This window comes from Elephas maximus, chromosome 12 (assembly GCF_024166365.1).
Source record: "Elephas maximus indicus isolate mEleMax1 chromosome 12, mEleMax1 primary haplotype, whole genome shotgun sequence".
NCBI lineage: Eukaryota > Metazoa > Chordata > Mammalia > Proboscidea > Elephantidae > Elephas > Elephas maximus.
The window spans coordinates 72,338,693-72,361,933 of NC_064830.1; the positions used below are offsets into that span (position 1 = coordinate 72,338,693).

The 23,241-nt window shown below is 41.8% G+C and overlaps 1 protein-coding gene across 6 annotated transcripts in view; it reads left to right on the plus strand.

Annotated features, from left to right (window-relative positions):
• Positions 1-23,241, plus strand: part of MRTFB (myocardin related transcription factor B) — a 220,489-nt gene that overhangs the window by 7,502 nt on the left and 189,746 nt on the right. For 3 of the 6 annotated variants that reach the window (XM_049904750.1, XM_049904742.1, XM_049904744.1), the window contains exons 1-2: positions 702-744; positions 15,332-15,395. The gene's annotated coding sequence lies outside the window, so the exon portion shown is untranslated. Of the gene's footprint in view, positions 1-701; positions 745-15,331; positions 15,396-23,241 lie in introns of those variants that run through there. The other 3 variants (XM_049904747.1, XM_049904743.1, XM_049904745.1) reach the window with 1 other exon arrangement.

A 23,241-nucleotide genomic window follows, 5' to 3' on the forward strand; every position in this document is an offset into this window, starting at 1 on the left:
CACATCATTTGTAGGGGCCTGCATAGGTCTGGCACAGGGAGGCCTTACGAAGTTGGTGCAGAGGGATTGTAGACCTTTGTGGAGAAGTGAGGATCAGGGCCGAGACACCGCGCTCTCAGGTGACAAGGGACAGAGCTTGGGGTTGTCAGTGGAGGCGGGAAAACAGGGGAGCATTTGGCTAGGGCGTCAGACAACCCCGGATTCCAATCCTGCCTCTGTCAACTCCTAGCTATGTGACCTGGAGACAGTTACTTAACTTTGCCAAGCCTCCGTTTCTTCCTCTCTGGAATGGGGAGGATGTTAAGGGGATGGTGAGCACCAAAGGAAATATGTAAAAGTGCAGGGCGCGCTGTAAATCCTCAAAGGCAGGCTGCTGCGATTACAGTTGTCATTGTTGTCAAAGCTTTTGCAAAGCCTCTCAGGTCCCAGGCCCCGGGCATGCGCATGCGTACCCCGCCGGCCAGGTGAGAGGAGGCGGCCGTCTCGCACCTGGGTTTTAACCCTTTGCTGTCACGGGGGTGGGCAGAATGGATGCAGGGGCGAGAGCGGGGTGTCGTCGGGCCGGCTAGGCCTGCCGGTGAAGCTGGAGCGGCGTCTGAGGAGAGGGCAGAGCCGACTCCAGGCCGGGGTCGCGCGCGCCGCGCTGCGGGGAGAAAGGGGGAGCGCGGGGGAGCGCCGGGGAGCGAAGTCTCGCGAGATCGCGCGGCGGCGGCGGTAGCGGCGGCGGCGGCGGCGGCCCGGGAGGTGAGCTGCGGGAGGCGGCGGCGGCCGCGGCAGTTGGGGGCTGAGTCGGGGGTGAGAGCGGCGGAGACCGAGGGGCGGACGGGGAAGCGGGCCGGGCGGGCGGCCCGTGTCCTGGGCGGCCGCCCCAGCTCGCCCTGCGGCGCGGCTGCAGCGGAGCCGCCCCGTCCGCGCCGTCCGGGACCCGCGCGGGGCGGGGCGGCCCGGCCGGGGCCGCAGGGCTACCCGGGCCGGTCCCCCTCGCAGACCGGCCCGCGCTCGGGGGCGACCCGGGAGCCCACCTCAGTGTCTCCCGGCGGCGGGGTTAGCGCCGAGGAGATGGTGCTGCTGGCCGTGGCAATACCACTTATTGAGCCCTTACTGTCTCCCAGGCACTTTACTTGCTCGATTTCACCCTAATGCTGCACAGAGAGGTCAAGCGCTTTGCCCAAAGTCACACTGCTGGGAAGTGGTGGGATTGGGGTTCAAACCCAGGCACACTGACTCTGGAGCCTGCACCCATTCCTAGCTTCCCATCCTGCTCCCCACCCCCACTCCGAGTCTCTCAGGGCTGGAGTTCTTTTCTTGGGAATCCAGTTCTTTTCCTGGGCTGCAGAGGGTGTGCCTGGGAGCCCCATGAAATCGGATGCGACATGTTATGTGAGTTTCATGGTGGTGGGTCTGCGGCTTTTGTCAGATTCCCAGAAGGGTCCCTGACCCCAGAGTGCTCAAAAACCATTGTTTCGCTCTGTGCCAGAGCAGAGGTGGGCTTAGAGCAGTAGGTGTGCGCAGTGGGTGGGTGTTTGGCCCAATGCAAGTGGGATCACTGGAGCCCAGGGCTTGCCTTAAACAAAGGGAACTTTTAAGTTTGATTTGTGTTAAGCACTGATTTCGTTCTTTAAAACCATGGTTCTCAACCCTGTCAGAACTCCCCCCCACCAAGCCTACTTCTTACCCTGAAATGAAATTCACAAATAATATAACCTAGCTGTACACATAATTGGAAACCCTCGTGGCGTAGTGGTTAAGAGCTACAGCTACAAACCAAAAGGTCGGCAGTTCAGATCCGCTAGGCGCTCCTTGGAAACCCTATGGGGCAATTCTACTCTGCCCTATAGGATCACTATGAGTTGGAATCGACTGGACGGCAATGGATTTGGATATTTTGGATACATATAATTGGGAGGACATCGGTGGTTCAGTGGTAGAATTTTCCCCTCCCATGTGGGAGACCCAGGTTCCATTCCCAGACAGTGCACCTCATGGGCAGCTACCACCCATGTGCCAGTGGAAGCTTGTGTGTTGCTGTGATGCTGAACAGGTTTCCTTGGAGCTTCCAGACCAAGATGGACTAGGAAGAAAGGCCTGGCAATCTATTTGTGAAAATCAGCCAGTGAGAACCCTGTGGATCACAATAGTCTGATCCAAAACCGATCATGGGAATGGTGCAGGACTGGGCAGTATTTTGCTCCGTGGTGCTTGGGGCCTCCATGAGTTGGGACCAACTCTGGCAAACTAACCACAGTGCAGTGTGCCCATAATTAAAAATCAGTATGATAATTAAAACCCACAGCGGTCAACTTGATTCCGACTCACAGCAACCCCTTAGGGTTTCCAAGCCTGTAAATCTCTACGGAAGCAGAGTACTACATCTTTCTCCCAGAGAGCCGCTGGTGGTTTCAAATCGCTGACCTTTCTGTTAGCGGGCTGTCGCTTTAACCACTGCACCACCAGGGCATCTAACTTAAATATAAGGGAGAAATAAAAGGAGAACAATATATAGCGTGCATTGCTGTATGTAAGTGGTTAGCACCACTGTGGTAGAAGACAACATGTACTAAGGTGCTTGCGTCAGCTTTAGTGAATATGTTTGGGTTGAAGAGGTAAAAACTATTTCAAACAAGAACAAGAAGATGAAAGAGCAGAGAAATAGACACTGGGGGAAAAAACCTGGTGTTGCAATAACCCATTTATGATAATTTTTTTTTTGAAAAGGAACGTAAGTTGAAGTAGGGATAACATGTCAAGATGAATTACAGACTGTCTCAAACAGCACATAAATAATATTCATAATAAACCACCCATGGATGCCATATTTCATACTACATTGTAGAGCATCTTTTTGTTTTGTAAACTTTACGGGGCTGTGCTACTTTGAGGGAATTTGCTGAATTCCTACTGCCTATTTTTTTTTATTGTCAGTAACAGTGAATAAACAGTAGTTTATTAATAATAAATAATAATAAACAAGATTGAAAATTTTGGATGCAGTACCAATATCTCACTCGTTTATATGTACTGTAACAGTTTTGCACTTACAACGTTGATTGAGCAGAAAATGTGGTGTGGCAAAATGGTCACTAATTTTCAGTTTCCTTTTTCTGTATACGCTTCCCATGATTTAGCTGCTGTTACTGTTTGTTCCTGTTGAACGAATTCCAACTCATGACGGTCCCACGTGTGCAGAATAGAACTGCAGATCACTAGACCTTTCTTTCGAGGCTCCTCTGGGTGGGTTTGAACCGCCAGTCTTTCAGTCGAGCGCTTAACCGTTTGCACCACTCAAAGATTCCTCGCTTTAGCTACCTTCTCCTAAATTACTGGGGCTTTCCCACAATTTCTTGTAAAGACTTTCCAGTTTTCTAAAGTCGGAAACCCTGGTGGCGTAGTGGTTAAGTGCTACGGCTGCTAACCAAAGGGTCGGCAGTTCGAATCCGCCAGGCGCTCCTTGGAAACTCTATGGGGCAGTTCTACTTTGTCCTATAGGGTCGCTGTGAGTTGGAATCGACTCGATGGCACTGGGTTTGGTTTGTTTTTTATTCTAAAGTAATGCCAGTTTGTAGTGGGCTTGATCTGGCTGGACATTCGAAGGACTCTCAGGACTGGATGAGTCTTCATTATGCAGATGAGTCCTATGCAGTGTATGAAGTCTAGCATCCTTCGCTCACCAACGCTAAATGCCAGGGGTCCCTCAGTCATTTGATGACTAAAAATATCCCTTAGGAGACAGTACCAGCCCCCTTGAGAACCCCTTTACAGAATAATCTCCGTTATTTAGCCAGGTATAAAAGGAAAGGGGGCAGAATTTAATGGACGCTAAAATTTGTTGGCGAAAAAAATTTTTTTTCCTATTCTTTCTGAAGTGTCTGACATACAAAAAAGGCAGGCTCTTGTCTAGTGACATTTTTATTGATTATTCTACAATCACAGGCGGAAAGGCAAGATTAATACCCTTCCTGAAGCCTTTGATGTGTTTAATGGAAATTCTTATTAGAAATGTTGACAACTCAACACTTGAAACAACTAGCAATTTGAGATTAGCGTGGAGCTGAAAGCGACAGCAGTAACGTGTAGAATAACTGAAAAGTCTGAGTTCAGTATGATGCAAATTAGTATAATCACTTTTTAATTGCTAGCGTTCATATTAGAGAATTTGGGAAATGCAGGTATGTACAAAGATGAAAATTAAAATAATCTATAATCACATATGCCCTCAGTCTTCCTGACTTGTTAGAAATTGTCTTTTCATTTAAAACTTGCCTAGTCTTGCTGCTTAGGGGAAAATGAAAATTGAGTTAAGGTTTAACTTATGGTATGATATAGACATAGTTTAACATTATATGTTTCTTCAACTCTTGTTTAAATTTGGAAAGGAAGTTTATTTTCCCCCTTTTTGTTGAATGGATAAATTGCTTGTAAGATGTTTGTTTATTGTTCATTGCTTGTTATTTTTGAAAGGTGCTATGGAAATAAACATGTAATTAAAAGGCTGTTGTCAAAGTAGAAGAATATATTGTCCAGAGATAGATATATCAAATACTTTGGAGTTGGAAGGCTTTCTGAAGTAAGAGTAATTTTTATTACTTTGATCAAGTAGTATCATGTTTCAGGGTAAAAGAGGTCACTTTTTTTTTGTCGCTATTTTATTTTACATTCACCTGTATAAAAACGAACCAATTATGTATGAATTTCATAAATGCCAAAACTGTTCCAGTTTTCTAGGCATGGGGGATACATTGTTGAATGGGTAACGATCTTTACCTTTATGGAGTTTGACACTTGAGAGGCTCAAGACCTTAACTAGAATAAAAATAAATCCAATTAATTTACTACACTGTTCTCTCTGGAAAACCGCGGTGGTGTAGTGGCTAAGAGCTCCAGCTGCTAACCAGAAGGTTGGCGGTTCGAATCCGCCAGGCGCTCTTTGGAAACTCTATGGGGCAGTTCTACTCTGTTCTGTAGGGTCGCTATGAGTCGGAATTAATGAAAAGGCAATGGGTAGTAGGTAGGAGTATACTCTCTGATTTGTACCCAGAAAACCCAGTGCCATCGAGTCGATTCCAACTCATAGCGACCCTATAGGACAGGGTAGAACTGCCCCATAGAGTTTCCAAGGAGCGCCTGGCAAATTCGAACTGCCAACCTTTTTGTTAGCAGTCGTGTCTGATTTATAGTTAAGGTATTTTGTTGATTTTTAAGATGCACATCTGAGATGGGACGGTATCTTAAAATTGGCATGTTGTGGTTTAATTGGCAGCTTTTCTTTTTAACATCACAAAATAATAGTGTGTCTTGAAATCGATGGCATCTTAGAATCGGTGAAATGGGGTATATATGAAATTTTCCACACGTTGATTAGTGTTTGACCCCAAAAACCTTATCCACTGGATAACTTTCAAAATGGAGATATACAGTATTTTTAGATACTTGCATCTAAGGTAGAATGCTGTACTCAGAAGATTTCTGTAGAGCACTCCTCCCGCTCTCCGCCCCGGGTAAAACAAGTGGAGACTCAGTGTTTGTAAATATAAGGACCATTTTTTGAAAACGTTCAGAAAGAAACAAACTGCTTCGTGATTTTTTGTGGCGAGCAGATGGTGTGGTTAACGTGTTCGAGGTAAAATTAATCAAACAGTATAACCAGGCAGTTTACGAATATGGTTTGGTTTTTATTTTCATTCCGGGAGGCTTGTAAGTCCACATGTAAATGAAACTTTTCTGAAATGGCACATCCTTGAATTAGATTTTAGCAAATCAGAGTTGTTGTTTTAATAAGAAACGTGTTTGAAAATATATTTACTCTCTGTAAAGCACGCAGTTTATATGGGAGGCTACATAGTATCTCTTTAGGAGCCCTGGTGGTGCAATGGTTAAAGCGCTTCTCTGCTAAATGAAAGGTCGGCTTTTCAAACCTACCAGCCACCCACGGGAGAAAGATATGGCAGTCTGTTTCCATAAAAATTACAGCCTTGGAAACCCTGCGCGGTCGAAATTGACTTGATGGCAGTGGGTTTGCTTTTTGGACTGACATGGTATCTCTTAATATACAAGGAAACCTGTGTAAGGAGTTTTTCAGAGTGATATTGAGGGTAGGTTTTGTAGGCAGCTCAACCCCATGAAAGCTGTTTGCGTGCCTTCGTCCTCAGGTGGGTTTCAGCTTTGCCCCTCCAAGTGTGGTCCCCAAATCAGCAGCAAGTCAGCAGCATCCTGGGGCTTCTTTGAAATGCAGACTCTGGGGCTCACTCGGGTCCTATTGAACGAGAATCTGCATTTTCACTAGGTCCTCACCCAAGCAATTCATATGCTTGTGAAAATTTGAGAAGCGCCGACCAGATCAGTGGCTCTCAAACCTGACTATTAGAATTACCTATAGGGTCCCTGTGAGTCGGAATCAGGATCCACTTGATGGCAATGGATTTGGAGGGCTTGCTAAAACAAGGATCGCTCGCCTACAGAGTTTCTGCTTAAGTAGGTGTGGCTGGGGCCTAATAATTTGCATATTCTCCAAGTTCTCAAAACCCACTGCCTTCCAGTCGACCAAGTTCTCAAGTGGTGCTGATATCTGCTGGGCCTGGGACCACACTTTTTTTTTTTAATAATTTTTATTGAGCTTTAAGTGAAAGTTTGCAAATCAAGTCAGTCTGTCATACATAAGCTTATATGCACCTTAGTACATACTCCCATTTACTCTCCCCCTAATGAGTCAGCCTGCTCCCTCCTTCCAGTCTCTCCTTTCGTGACCGTTTTGCCAGTTTCTAAACCTCTTTATCCTTCCATCTCCCCTCCAGACAGGAGATGCCAATACAGTCTCAAGTGTCCACCTGATACAAGTAGCTCACTCTTCATCAGCATCTCTCTCCAATCCATTATCCAGTCCCTTCCATGACTGATGAGTTGTCTTCGGGAATGGTTCCTGTCCTGGGCCAGTAGAAGGTTTGGGGACCATGACCGCCGGGATTCTTCTAGTCTCAGTCAGAGCATTAAGTCTGGTCTTTTTATGAGAAATTGGGGTCTGCATCCCACTGTTCTCCTGCTCCCTCAGGGGTTCTCTGTTGTGTTCCCTGTCAGGGCAGTCATCGGTTGTAGCCGGGCACCATCTAGTTCTTCTGGTCTCAGGATAATGTAAGTTTCTAGTTCATGTGGCCCTGTCTCTTGGGCTCGTAGTTATCGTGTGACCTTGGTGTTCTTCATTTTCCTTTGATCCAGGTGGGTTGAGACCAATTGATGCATCATAGATGGCCGCTTGTTAGCATTTAAGACCCCAGATGCCACACTTCAAAGTGGGATGCATAATGTTTTCATTTATTTTGCCAATTGACTTAGAAGTCCCCTTAAGCCATAGTCCCCAAACCCCTGCCCTTGCTCCGCTGACCTTCGAAGCGTTCAGTTTATCCCAGAAACTTCTTTGCTTTTGGATGGGACCGCACTTTTGAGAACCACTGGACTAAACCATCCTTCCCATTGTATCTTCATACAGTCTCTTCTAATTCCTCACCCCTCTAAATAGCTTTGTTATAACCACATGCTTTAGCTTGATTGAAGGGAAAAAATACATGGCGGGGGCGGGTAATAGCGACCCCATGTGACAGAGTAGAACTACCCCATAGGGTTTTTCTAGGCTGTAATTTTTACGGGAGCTGATTGCCTGGTCTTTCTCCCATGGAGTCACTGGGTGGGTTTGAACTGTCAGCCTTTCAGTCCAGGGCTCATTATCATTTTGTATAGGTGTAAGTATGTCTGCAGAATGCATTCCTAGAAGTGAGATGGCTGGGTCAGTGGCAATGCATTTATAAATTTTTTTAAAAAATTTTATTGTGCTTTAAATGAGTTTACAAATTAAGTCAGCCTCTCATACAAAAATTTATATATACCTTGCTGTATACTCCTAATTGCTCTTCCCCTAATGAGACAGCCAGCACCTTCCCTCCACTCTCTCTTTTCGTGTCCATTCCGCTAGCTTCTAACGCCCGCTGCCCTCTCATCTTGCCTCCAGGTAGGAGATGCCAACATAGTCTCAAGTGTCTGCTTGATCTAAGAAGCTCATTCTTCACCAGCATCTTTTTCTCTCCCATTGTCCTCTCCAATCCCTGTCTGAAGAGTTGGCTTTGGGAATGGTTCCTGTCTTGGGCTAACAGAAGGTTTGGGGGCCGTGACCACCGGGGTCCTTCTCATCTCAGTCAGACCATTAAGCCTGGTCTTTTTATGAGAATTTGAGGTCTGCATCCTACTGCTCTCCTGCTCCCTCAGGGGTTCTCTGGTGTGTTCCCTGTCAAGGCAGTCATCAGTTGTAGCCGGCCACCATCTAGTTCTTCTGGTCTCAGGCTGATGTAGTCTGTGTTTCATGTGGCCCTTTCTGTCTCCTGGACTTATAATTACCTTGTGTCCTTGGTGTTCTTCATTCTCCGTTGCTCCAGATGGGTTGAGACAAATTGATGCATCTTAGATGGCCACTTGCTAGCATTTATGCATTTATAGTTTTGATAAATTCTGTCAAATGGCCCCACTTCAGGGCTGTACCGTTTTGTATTCCCACAAGCAATGATAGCAGCTCTTTCTCTATAGCCTCTCCAGAAGACTGTGTTTCTTCTCGGTTGGATAGGTGAAAAAGGAAAACTCAGTGTAGTTTTCATGTGCATTGCTCTCATTATGAATGAGGCCAAGCATTTTTTTCTGTGGTTACAGGCTACTCGTGTTTTGTTTTCTGTGAGCTGTCATGCCCTTTGTACATTTTTCTTTTGTATTGATTTTTTCTTATCAATTTCTAGGAGGTTATAAACTAGGGAGATTAACCCTTTGTAATGAGTTGCAATTTCCCCTAGCTTGTTGGGTTTTTTTTGTTCGTTTTAATTTAATTTATTTTGCCATATAGAAAGTTTATCTTTTTTTTCTTTAAATTTTAGGTAGTCAAAATATTAATCTTTTATAATATCTGAATTTTGAGTCATAGTTAGAAAGGCCTCCAACATTTTTTGAGCCCCCCCTTTTTCTTTTTAGTGCTTTTATAGTTTGATTTTTGTACTTAAGCCTTTAATCCATTTAGAACTTATTCCTGTGGTCAGGGTGATAGATACAACTTTATCTTTTTCCACATGGCTACCAGTTGTCTTTACACATTTGTTTCAAAGCCCATCTTTTGGGTATGCTTTTCTATGATACAAGCAGTCCCAGACTCACGGTGGGGTTCTGTTGCAGTGGCTCTTTCGTAAGATGGTTCTGATGTAAGTTGAATACCACATTTTTTTTTTTAGTTTGTATTGCCTTTTTTTTTTTTTTTAAATCAGTATCTTTATAAATCTGGCAGTGTTTTGAACAGTAAATCATAAAATTGAAAACCTGTATCTGAGAATGTGACATCAGCAAATGATGTGCTGCAGCATATTATTACTGATAAAATGTACCAGCAGCAACAACAACAAAAACCACTACGTTCATAAGTGCGTTCGTTATAACTTGAATATGGTGTAAATTGGACTGCCTATTCTGAACTTCTGGATGTACTGGGGTACACCTATGGACTTCGCAAAAATGGCATGGTGGGGGCATCTGACCTCTTCTGACTTTATGAGGAGGGGAGAGAATCACTGTCAGCATCAGCCCAAAGTGGATCCCTATGAGGTGGCGGTCACACACACCTCCCTCCACCTTCCAACCTTTTTACCAATTCTGATCCCAGCCATCCCTCCCATGGCACTGTCTACATCTCTCCTGGGTTTGATAATTCCTTGCAGTGGCCACACAGAACTCACAGACAGTTCTCACCATTATGAGGTTTATTAGGGAAGTAACAGGTTAACTTCAGGATCAGGATACAGTACTTTGATTAGGACAGCCTCTTCTCAGCCATGCCTGTAGGCAGGCCTCTCTCTGACCCTCAGCCCTCAGGCCTGGCCTCTGCCTTGCTTGGGCAAAGGTTAGAAAGCTCTTTAGCGCCACCGATAAGTGCCCAGAGGCACCCCATTCTTCCAGTAAGCCTCCTGCCCAAAGGCGCTCAGCTCTCTTGCTCCGTGAGACCACAAGCCTAGCCCTCCTGACAAGTGCCCGGAGCCACCCCACTCCACCAGCAAGCCTCCTCCCTGAAGTCTCAGCTCTCTTGCTCTGTGGGTTTGCACACCCACTGTAACTGATTTGCACCATGGGTGGGGAAGCCCACTGTGCTGTCTCTCACTGGTCACTTGGTTCTGCTGCTGCTGTTTCTGTGTTGCCACTTCTCACTGTCTTGCACAGTCTCTGCTGTTACAGCTCTGTCTCTCTCTGTCTCCAGGGTCTGGGAGGTTATCAATGCAGGGACCCCAGTCCAAAGGACGTGCTCCACTCTTGGCTCTTCTTTCTTGGTGGTAGTGAGGTTCCCCCCACTTTCTACCTCTGGGGTGACTGATTTTAAGCCTGGTGTGATGGCAGAACTGACCAGTTCCCTCATTAGGATTCTGTACACCTTATTTGTATGGTTCTATCCCCACAAGGATGCCATGCACTTAATTTGCGTTATTAGCAAGCTGTCCAATCCTGTTGGTGGGCCACAAGCACCTTATTTGCTTAGTCCCACCTAGTCATTTGGTGGGAGTTACAGAAACTTTGTCTAGAAGGGTCATGTCTTAGGCTGGGTTCTCTAGAGAAGGAAAACCAGTAAAATGTATAAATATAGAGAGAGAGAGGTTTATATCAAGGAAATGGTTCACATGGTTGAAACATCCCAAGCCTGTAGGTCAGCATAGAGGCTTCTCCTGATTCAAATAGCTGCAGGGGCTGGCGAACCCAAGATCAGCAGGTCAGAGAGCAGGGCTCTTGCTCACAGTCTGCGAAGATCGACAGATCCCAAGATCAGCAGGCAAGACCACAGGCAAGCTGCTAGCTTAAGTCCCCAAAATTGGAGGTCAGACGAACAGGAGCTAGCTGCAGGAACCAGAGCAAGCAAAAGCCCCTGAGCCTTGCCAGAATGTCTACTTATATTTGATGCAGGCCATATGCCCAAGGAAAAACCCTTTCAACTGATTGGCTGCTCACAGTAGATCCCGTCATATATCAGATCCCATCATGGAAGTGGTCACAACATCATAGAACTGCCAGATTACATCATAACTGCCAAACCACTGAGAATCGTGGCCCAGCCAGGTTGACACACAATCTTAATCATCACAGTCCACCCCTTATCAACTTGGCACCTGTACACATCTCCTGAAACCATACATAATCTCTGAATAAAGACAATTATAAATTCATACTTTTGCCTAACACGATACAACAAACATACTTACAACCAAAAATGGACTAGCCTTGTTCACATCTTGTATTCTGTAAGTGAAGAAAACAAAAATATTTGATGAACACACTGGGTATACAAAGCAGACACACTTGTAACAGGCCACATTAAGTAATTCACTGCACCACAGACTTTCTGTTCAATTCCATTAGTCTTTCTATTCATATGCCAGTACTACATTATTTGTTTTATAAAATGTTTTAATATCCTTTAAAACTACTTTCCTCTTGTTGCTCTTCATTTTCCTGCCAGTTCTTATTTATTTTTCCGTGTGAACTTTGGAATCATTTTGTCTAGTTCCAGAAAAAAAAAAAAATGGGGAGGGGGAATCATGTTAAATTTATAAATTAACTTAGGGAGAACTGATATCTTTCTGATGTTGAGTATTCCTAGCCAAGAACATTATATATCTTTTCATTTGTTTCGTTTAACTCTTGAGTCCTTCTGGAGCATTTAAAATTTTTTCTCATATAGATTTTGCCTATTTCTGGTCAAATTTATTCTTATGTATTTTATCTTTTTGTTCCATTTGAAAGTGGGGTCTTTATCTTATCAAAATCACAAGTGGTTTTGATTGTGTGTATGAAGGCTATTTATTTCTGTATATATACAGAAATTTATATACCCTGAAGTTGTAAGTGGTTTAAACAGACTTTATATTTTGCAAAATCTCATGTCTGTTTTTGCTAAGAGGAAGAAAGCCTTGGGAGTCAAGCTTGCAGTTTAATTCTCTGTCTGCATTTCTAGCTCAATGCGCATCTAATAGGAGCCCTGGTTGTTAAGTGGTCAGCTGCTAACCGAAAGGTTGGCGGTCAAACCCACCAGCCATCCCGTGGGACAAAGATCTGGCAATCTGCTCCCAAAAGATTACATCCTTGGAAACCCCATGGGGCAGTTTTATTCTGTCCTGTTAGGTCGCTGTGAGTCTGAATAGGCTTGATGGCAACAGGTTTGGTTTAGGTTTATAGGATGGGCATCAGGGAATGTATTTGACTACTCTGAGCCTCAGTTTCCTAATCTGCAAAAGGAACAATACTGTCTTCATGAGAATGCTGGGAAGATGAAGGGAGGAAACATGAAACCTATCACATGGTACCTTTTCCCATCTCCACCACCTTTCCTCCCACGGCCATCAAGTTGGTTCTGACTCATAGCGACCACCATCATTATTGCACCCGTGCCAACATGAGTCAGGTTGCTGTTTTCATTTCCTTTTTCCTACTCTTAATCCTCTTACCTTTACAAGAGAAAAAAGGAAAGACAGAAACCATAAAGAGTAACAAAAGATATTAGAATTGACCGTTAAAAGAAGCTCTTATTCAATTTAAGCAGGGTAATTAATGTACTTGAGAATAGAGAACAAACTAAGCCTGGCATTCAAGGCCTCCCACCTACTTTCCTATTTTACTACTTACTGCTCTCTTGGATGCATCCTAAAAAAGAGGCTACTTAGCATTCCCCAAAAGCCCTGTGTTCCCTGTAACTCAGTTCCTTCTACCTGGAATATTCTGCCTAATTCTGCCCATTCAGATAGGTACCCAGTGTCCCAGTCTAGTCAAAATAACATCTGTCTTCTTGTGTAGCTTGTGTGTCATGTAGCTTGTGCCTTGATAGCCTAGAAACTTTTTGAAGAGAGAAACGTTATCTGTCTTGTGCACGGAAGAATCCCTAGCGCCTAACAAAATACCTGGCAAAGAATGGGCATGCAAATATATGTTAAATAAATTAATGAATAATTGACATTGACCTTTCTTCTGCCTTATAATACATATCTCATTATCTCTTATCACACCCTGTAAATTGAAAGCACTTTGAAGACAAGGATTATGCCCCATTTCAATAATAATGGGTGATGAGAGGCATGGGGATTTATTATTATACAATAATAGCATATAACAATAAAAAATAATAGTTAACATTTACTGAGCATTTATTATGTGCCAAGCACTGTTTTAAAGTCTCTGGTGTGATTACCTCATATACGGTGGTTCTCATAAGAACCCTTTGAGTTGGGTACTATTATTATATGTATGGGGAAACTGACTTGCCCAAAGTCACACAACTAGGAAGTGGTAGAGCTAGGATTCAGATGGGCATGTCCTGAGTCTAGCGACTCAACTCTTAACCTTCTGCGGAGCTTCAAATATATTTGTCAAATACAAGCATTTATAGGTCCTTGAACAATTAAGGAAACGTTATTTGCTTAAACTTTCAACTTCTCACTTTCTTTCCCAATCATCCCATTTTAGTGACTTTTCTTTTGTTCTTTATGATTTATCTGCGTCTTCACATTCTTCAAGGAGCCTTGGTGTCACAGTGGTTAAGCACTTGGCTACTAACGGAAAGGTCAGCAGTTCGAACCCACCAGCCGTTCCACAGGAGCTTCCTTAAAGATTTACAGTCGTGGAAACACTTCAGGGCAGTTCTTTGTCCTATAGGGTTGCTATGAGTTGAAATCAACTCAATGGCAATGGATCACATTCTTTAGAAGGCTTTTTCTGACCACTCGGCCTGACATGAAGTAGTTGTTTAATACAAAGTAACTATTTTTATTTTTATTGTCCTTTAAGTGAAAGTTTACAAATCAAGTCAGGATCTCTCATATAAAAATTTTTTATATACCTTGCTATACACTCATAGTTGCTCTCCCCCTAATGAGTTAGCACACTCCTTCTCTGCATCCTGTATTCCCCGTGTCCATTCAGCCAGCTTCTGTCCCCCTCTGCCTTCTTATCTCCCCTCCAGACAGGAGCTGCCCACATAGTCTCGAGTGTCTACTTGAGCCGAGAAGCTCACTCCTCACTAGTATCATTTTCTATCCTGTAGTCCAATCCAATCCCTGTCTGAAGAGTTGGCTTTGGGAATGGTTCCAGTCTTAGGCTAACAGAAGGTCTGGGGATCATGACCTCCAGGGTCCTTCTAGTCTAAGTCAGACCGTTAAGTCTGGTCTTTTTATGAGAACTTGAGGCCTGCATCCCACTGCTCTCCTGCTCCCTCAGGGGTTCTCTGTTGTGTTCCCTGCCAAGGCAGTCATCAGTTGTAGCCGAGCACCATCTAGCTCTTCTGGTCTCATACTGATGTAGTCTGTGCTTCATGTGGCCCTTTCTGTCCCTTGGGCTCCTAATTACCTTCTGTCTTTGTTCTTCATTCTCCTTTGCTCTAGGTGGGTTGAGACTAATTGATGCATCTTAGATGGCCGCTTGCTAGCGTTTGAGACCCCAGATGCCACTTACCAAAGTGGGATGCAGAATATTTTCTTAATAGATTTTATTATACCAATTGACCTAAATGTCCCCTGAAACTGTGGTCCCCAGACCCCCGCCCCTGCTACTCTGGCCTTGGAACCATTCCGTTTATTCAGGGAACTTCTTTGCTTTTGGTTTAATCCAGCTGTTCTGACCTTTCCTGTATTGTGTGTTGTCTTTCCCTTCACCTAAAATAATTCTTGTCTACTATCTAATTAGTGAATACCCCTCTCCCTCCCTCCCTCCCCGCTCTCGTAACTATCAAAGAATATTTTCTTCTCTGTTTAAACTATTTCTTGAGTTCTTATAATACTGGTCTTATGAAATATTTGTCCTTTTGCAACCGACTAGTTTCACTCAGCATAATGCCTTCCAGATTCGTCCATGTTATGGAATGTTTCACAGAGTCATCATTGTTCTTCAGTGATGCATAATATTCCATTGTGTGAATATACCATAATTTATCCATTCATCCATTGATGGGCACCTTGGTTGCTTCCATCTTTCTGCTATTGTAAACAGTGCTGCATTGAACATGGGTGTGCACATATCTGTTCATGTGAAGGCTCTTATTTCTCTAGGATATAATCCAAGGAGTGGGATTGCTGGATCGTATGGTAGTTCTATTTCTAGCTTTTTAAGAAAGCACCAAATCGATTTCCAAAGTGGTTGTACCATTTTTACATTCCCACCAGCAGTGTATAAGTGTTCCAGTCTCTCCACAGCCTCTCCAACATTTATTATTTTGTGTTTTTTGGGTTAATGCCAGCCTTGTTGGAGTGAGATGGAATCTCATTGTAGTTTACAAAGCAATTTTTATTTTTTTCAGGTTCACAATAAAGGTGCTAAGAAAGAGAATGTAAGACAGAAAAATAATTAAATACTTTATCGAGGTAAGTTTTCTTTTTATGATTCAATTAAAAAGAAAAAAGAAAAAGATTTTTTTCCGTTCCATGGCCTTCTTTCTTAAGATGTAAGAGAATGGTTGTTTTAGGAGCATTTAAGTTCATAGGACCTAGAATTATTAAGGTGTATGCCAGTAACACAGGCTATTTGAGTAAGGCCACTTGGCTTTCCCATCCTCATTGCCTCTAATCATTAAATTCTTGCTATCTCTTTATTTTAAAACATGGTACTGAGAAGGAGGTCTAGCAAGTAGAAACCCATACGGTGTTTGGTGGTATATACATTTGAATATGCTTTCAGCGAATACTTTCTTTTTAAAATAGGCAGTTGAAAGAACTTAAAACCACTTCTGGTAAATTAGTAACACTTCTTTTTCTTAAATGAAAACTGTCTTTTCTTATAATAATGAGAAAATTTTCCATCAATATAAAACAACATAATGAAAAAAGTAAGTACCCGAATCTGCCATCCAGAGATGACTGCCATTAATACTTTGGCGAGCATACTTCTGACTCATAGCCACCCTGTGTAGAAGTATTTATATACAAAATTTTAAATAAATTGGATCACACTATTCATGTTATTCTTTTTTTTTAATTCAATAATATGTTTTGTGTGAATTGAAAAGACAAGCATAGTCATACATAATGACTTTACCTGCTGTATAATATTTCATTGTAGAGCGGCACCATACATTATTTAACCACTCCCTTAATGACCATTTAGATTGTTTCTAGTTTTTCTTTCATGTGGATAATGGTGTGTTGATCAACCCTGTATTTAAATCACCGTAACTTGTTTGTTTGTCTTCTTAGAAGTATAATTGCTGGGTCAAAGATTATACACATTTTAAATGTTGGTACGTGTGGTTAAACTGTCCACTGTAAGAACTACCAACCTGTACTCCTACCCAAAGTCCATGAGAGTCCTATTCCAGACCTCTGCCAACACTGGGGTTTGTTGATTTGTTAATCTTTGCCACTCCAACAGGAGAAGAATGGTATCTTTTTGTGATAGCAAGATTTTTGATTGAAAGAAACCTTTTATGTGTACAAAGGCCTCTTTCTCTTGATGTTCTCACTGACGGAAGAATTTCCTTATTGAACATGCCTGTGGTTCTCATGTGTGAGTGAGATACTTCCTTGAACTTTAAATGCGCTGAAAATGTTAAAATATGTTGATTTATTTGTTTTTAGGTCTATTGCCCTGATAACTCATTTTGAATATTTAAAAATTATTGGTCAACTAACAGCAGTTGTTTTGAATACTGAAAGTTTTCCTCTATAGAGAACAAGACCTTTGTTTTTTATACATGTATAGGGGGAGCTCAAAGAAGCATTAAAAGCAAATTTCTTAACGTCTTTCAGACACGCATGTTGTCTTAATTATCTAGTGCTGCTGTAACAGAAATACCACAGGTAGGTGGCTTTATCAAACAAATTCATTTTCTCACAGTTAGGAGGCTAGAAGTCCACATTCAGGGTGCTGGCTCTAGGGGAAGGCTTTCTGTCTCTGTCAGCTCTGGAGGAAGGTCCTTGTCTCTTCTGAACGTCTGATCCTGGGCGACCTTCATGTGGCTTGGCATCTCTCTTCCCTCATATCTACTCTGCTCATTTGTTTAACCTCTTTTATATCTCAAAAGAGATTGACTCTGTTAGGGTAGGGTGTATCTTGAGTCAGTCTCTTTTGAGATACAGTAAATCTGGGAAAGCTGGAATCTGTGTAAGGCGGAAACCTATCAGAGAAGGAAAACTCAGATTTTTTGCTAAAACAAGCAATAGAAACGTGGTAAGACTGCATCCCGTCAAAGGCAAAAAACTTTCGAGACCGAGAAAAACAAGGCAGCCCCCTTGAATTTCGGCTCTCACAGTTTTCACTGTATAAAAGGAGCAGATTAAGAAAGGAAGCAGAGAAAGAGGAAGATAGATGCCAAGCCCCATGAAGATCAAAAAGGAACCAAGGAACAAGGACCTTCCTTCAGAGCCAACAGAGAGAAAGCCTTGATCTAGAGCTGGTGCCTTGAATTCAGACTTCTAGCCTTCTAAGTGGTGAGAAAATAAATTTCTGTTCTGTTAAAGCAGGGGGGTGGGGGGTGGGGGTGGTGTTGACTCAAGATACACCCTACACTGATCCTGCCTCATTAACACAACAAAGACAGCCCATTCCCATGTGGATTATAACCACAGGCATAAAAGTTAGGATTTACAACACATATTTTGGGGGGACATGATTTAGTCCATAACAGATACCAGTTTCAAAATAGCATATAAAATATGACTGACAAACCTAGGAGTTTATGGAATATTGTGAAGTATTTGAGTTCGCGTGTAAATTTATGTATACTGACCTTGAATCTCTTCTTGCCAAACGATTTTACCATTTTCTCATATGAATGATCTCTAATTTTATGTTTTAGATTTTATTTCAATCAAATAAGAATTACTTAAGGAAACTCTCACACTTGTTGTCGACCTACTGTTTGTTCTTTGACTTAATAAAAAGTCAATTACAATCGACCTCTTTTTCCCAGACATAAAATACATGTTATTATAATGTAAATTAACCCTTCGTGTGGGTGCTTTTCTTTTCCCTCCAGGTTAATACTGTAGATGGAATGGTACTGAGGCAGGACCAAGTTTATTTATTTACCAGTTTATATCCAGTGCCTAATACCGTACCTGGCATGTATATGGCAGATATTCAAATCATTTTTGAAGGCATAAATGGTTGGTATATATTGTATCATTGTTAAATTAAAATTAAGATACACTTGAACTCACTAATTATTTTTGAAATGCTTTTAATGTAAATTAAAAGTGTTTAATTTTTAATTTGGAGGAGAAAACTAGCATCTGTGATTTTTTTTTTTTTTTTTAATAGGCACCTACATCTAGACATATGTAGTTGTAGTGACATTTGCCACCATAACAGCTTTTTATGATATTCTGATTGGACTGTTGGTTTGGACTACATCCCATTTATTTTCAAAATCATGTGTTTAAATCTGCTTTGTTTGTTTTTGTTGTTGCCGTTAAGGGTAAAGTAAGAATCTGAACTAGGTAAGATACTAAATCTAGTTAAAGAGTTCTATGTGTGCTTCATATAGGAATTGTTTTCACAGTTATTTGCAGCCTAGGAAAAGGGAATGCCCCAAAATATATTTTTATTTTTAATGGAGAGAAACTGAGCTATATTTTAATTACATGGTTCAGCATTTATTAAAAATAAAAGTAGAGAAATAGGCTGCCAGCCCTTGAGAAGGATGTGTATATTTTTGTCCAGTACCCTGTCCATTAAGCTTTTCTGACTCCCAAACCAGTTTTTCACAGCCAAAATAAGCAGAGCAGAGGGAACAGTTATCTGGTAGATTTTAAGCAGTGTCGTGGTCTCTTGTTTAATACATTTTGTTTCCTCTGGATGCCAAGGAAGGCGTGAGCTAGTTTTAGTTAGTATTTTAGCAGCAGTTATTTGCATGCAAAATTTTTTGAGTGGCTTAAATAACCTGTTAGCAATTTTTATTTGCACTTTAAAGTGCTTGGCAGCTCCTTTCTTAATAGACAGTCCAAAGTTAAGCCTGGGCAGACGTGAAAGACAATCACGGAGTCTTCATGAGTAGGGTCTAAATTAATGAGGTTTTCCTGGGCTAGTCCTCTGATACCATATTTTCTGAAATACCCGAAGTTCTGGGTTCTTGAATCTCTTTTGCAGCAGTATGGGAATTTGCCTATATGTTGTTGTGGTAGCATTTATTTCAATGATGAGTTAATTTCTCCAATCACTTGCTTTAAAACCCAGGCTCTAAAACTATTCTTGTAAAGTAAAGAATTGCTAATAGTAGTTGAATAGAAATCTTCATTAAAACTGAGGCTTTATCATTTATTTCTCCTCTAGCTTATATTAGTAAAAGAAATTCTATGCTGTATTTAAACAGAAGATTTTAAGACATTCTTACATAGGTTAATGGGTTGGAATTGGTACATTCATAGCAGTTTTTTCCTATTTTAGACATAAAGCTTAAAGTTTAGACTGGCAGTAGAAGTGGTTATTTGATTGGAAAGTTGGGCAGAGGGAAGAAGTTCTGTCTTCGTGTAAAGGCTTTGTGGTGGTAGAATATTCAGATGAAACTGTTTTAAGATCAGAGTGAGAGTACTGAACTGGAATAGGAGGGAAAAAATTTTAAGTGATTTTATGCAATATAGATGATATATTGTTAGCAAAGCCAACACTCAGGTTTTTCTTCTATCATATCTGTAACTGGGTTGATCTCTTCCAGGGGTATCATTAACTCAGAATCTTAAGGGTAAAGTTTTAGAAAGAGGGCTGAAGAGTAACCGCTGTGAACCACAAGTTCCATAATAAGCTCAGTGCTTGGTGAGACTCCCTAGAGATATCCCCAACCTCTGGATGTCCCATTCCCCTTGAGGAAATTTCTGTTTTCCTAATCCTGAGAGCTTTGCCTGATGTTGTGGCATGATGGAAATTTCTCTGGAGCTGGGCAGAGTGAGTCTGACCCTGTCTGTTACTGCGGAATCTGGACTCTTTTTAAATAGACATCAAACATGTAACTATGTAAAGGAGCCCTGGTGGCTCAACGGTTAAAGCGTTCGGCTGCTAACCAAAAGGTCAGCGATTCAAACCTACTGCTCTGCAGAAGGAGAGACCTGGCAGTCTACTCCCGTAAAGATTACAGCCTAGGGTGGCACAGCTTATTAATGTAATTGCGATCAATAAGTTGTATACCTATAAAAGGTTGAATTGACAAAAGTGTGATATATTTAAAACAACGAAAAAAAAAAAAAAAGGGTAGCTGCCGAGGCTGCTTATGTACAGCCAAACACCTCATGGGATTTGGTTCCTTGGTTTGGCGGTTTAGGGTCATGGTTTCAATACATCCCAGTTAATTGGCCTAATAATGTGTTCAGTGCTTCTGTTCTACCTCTAGTTCATTGTACAGTGTCCAGAGTCTTAAAAGCTTGCAAGTGGCCATTCAAGGCACAACAATTGGTCTCTATATTCCTGGAGCAACAAAGGAAGGAGAGTCAGAAATAGGAGGAGGAAATGGAATGTGCCGCTACTTGTCTTCATGAACAACTGCTTGCTCCACGAGACCAGAATTGAATGATGCCTGGCCGCCATTACTGAACGTTTTGATCGAAGACTCCCTAGAACAATCCTAATCAAAAGGGGGAAAAATGCAGAACAGAATTTCAAATTTTCATGGACTCCAGACTTTCTAGAGCCATGGAAGCTGGATGAACCCCTGAAATGACTGCCCTGAGACAATATTTAAACCTTACACCAAAGATATCCCCTGAAGTCTTCTTAAAACCAAACAACAGTTTAGCTTAACTAGTAAAGAATGTCTGCTTTGAGCATTGTGCTCTTTTAAGAACTATTAGCGATCCAATTGACAACAGCAACTTGAAAGATTAAATAGGAGCCTTAGGGGGCAGTGGGTTTATGTTAATGGGGGAGGAACAGCTCAGAAAGTGAAGGGGAGAATGGTGGCACAATTCGGTGAATATTATCAGCGTCAGTGAATTGTACATGTAGAAACTGTTGAATCGGTGTATGTTGTGTATGTTTTCAACAACGACACCAGAAATAAAATATTTTAAAAAACAGCTACTGACAGATTATAGTTACTCAGACTTGAGTATGTAGCAGACATCTTCTTGAAAATGAGAACAAAGTGAGGCTAGATACACTTCAGGGAAAACAACTGAAATGTTTGTCACCTGCTTTCAAGCTAAAATTGTCTGTTGGAATGCTGTGTCTCCTTCTCTGAGCTTGATAGCTCCTGTGAGCTTAAAGACTCTTCTGATGAGATCAGTGATATTAACAAATGTAATACTTTGCTTTGTTAAATGGAATATGTCAATATTTGGAAGACCTGCATAACTCAAGGAAATAATATTTTCCATATGACCAATATATAAGGTTACAAAGTCATGCACGAGTAAAAAGATCCATTCAAAATGTTCAAAAGAAAAAAAAAAAATTATTGTGATCTAGGAAACCCTGTGGGGAAGTTCTACTCTGTCCTGTAGGGTGCTGAGTTGGAATCAACTTGACGACAGCATACAACAGCAACAACATAGCTATACAATGGTGACTATTGGAATTTCACCCAAGCTTTTCCTTCCTGTCAGTTTGTTCAGAGGGGACACCTGTGTTCATGGTGTGGGTTAAGTGTTTGTGTATGTTAAACCCAGTAAGTTTTTGTTTTAAATATACCCCAGTCTATTCTAATGTAACAAAGTTCTTCACAGTCTGAATGTTCGAGCAGCCATCACTCAAATGTTAATTGCTGTCAGTAGGAAAGGATATCCTCCTACATCTTTTCTGGAGTGCTCAAAACCATCCCACTTCCTTTTTCTTTTACCTTAAGAACTGATTCCTGACACTTGGGAATTACAATCAGATTGCATCAATCTTTATGGAAAGGTTACCAATTACTGCGCTGCAAAATATGCATTTGCCTCTAATAGTAAGTGTTTCTTTGTGTCATGCCCTGATTTAATACGTTTAAAAGAGACTTTATTGATGGCTTTCTCACCTTCGGTTCTGCCTGGAGAGGTGAGAGGTAATTTATTTAAAATGAAATCTGCAGAGGATTTTTTGATTGTTTAGATGTCTTTGGGTTAGAATAGGAATGGCTGATGTCAGTTACTTATACTTTGATGCTGTTGTTGTTGTGTGATGTCAAGTCAGTTCTGACTCATAGCAACCCCATGTGGCAGAGAACTGCCCCATAGGGTTTTCTAGGCTGCAGTCTTTACGGGAGCAGATCGCCAGGTCTTTTCTCCTGTGGAGCAGCTGGTGGGTTTGAACCTCAGACCTTTCGGTTAGCAGCTGAGCACTTAACTATTGTACCACCAGGACTCCTAAAGGTTACATTATTGCACAGTTAATGAAATGGTAAGGGTATGGAGGATGGGAACCAATCCTCAATCACATTAAATATGAATTCGTGTTATGTGGTTTCACTGTATTGAGCACAAGCTCAGAAATGAGCATTTGCTTTGTAGAGTTAAGAGCAATGAGAATTTTTTTTTTCTAATTTTATTTTTGATGAAAATACACATAACAAAACCTATACTCATTCAACATTTTCTTTTTGTACAGTTCAGTGACATTGATTGCATTCTTCTCATTGTGTCACCATTCTTGCTCTCATTACCCATATTGTTTCACCATCATTAACTTAGACTCTCTGTCTCCTTAACTTCTCCTCTGTGTTACAGAGTTACTGTTGTCAGTTCGATCTCATAAAGATAATCCTTTAAAAGAGCACACTGCTCAAGGCAAACATTCTTTACTAAGTTGAGCTAAACTGTTGTTTGGTTTAGATATGACTTCATGGACTAGTTTCGGTTAAAGGCTTAAAGATTGTCTCAGGGCAATAGATTTGGTGGGTTCCCTCAGTCCCAATGGGTCCAATAAGTTTAGTTTATATAAGAATTTCAAGTTCTGTCCCATGTTTTTTTCTTTTTTTTTTTTGATCAGGATCCATCCATTGAGTCCTTGATCAAAATGTTCAGTCATGGTAGCCAGGTGCCATCCTGTTCTGGTCTCATGGCAATGGTGGTAGTAGTTAGCAATGAGGATTTTTATGGGGGCAGAGGGGGGATGCACACATTGAACTTTGCATGCATTACCCAAGTTCATCCTCAGAGTAGCCCTGTGTTGATAGTTATAATTACCTCAATTTCAGAGAATAGAAGGGCTGGTAAGATTGTGAAATTTGTTCTTGGGCATGCAGCTAAGAAGGTAAAAAAACAAAACAAACAAACAAAGAACATCTATGGCTTGGATCCAGATCTTCCTGGC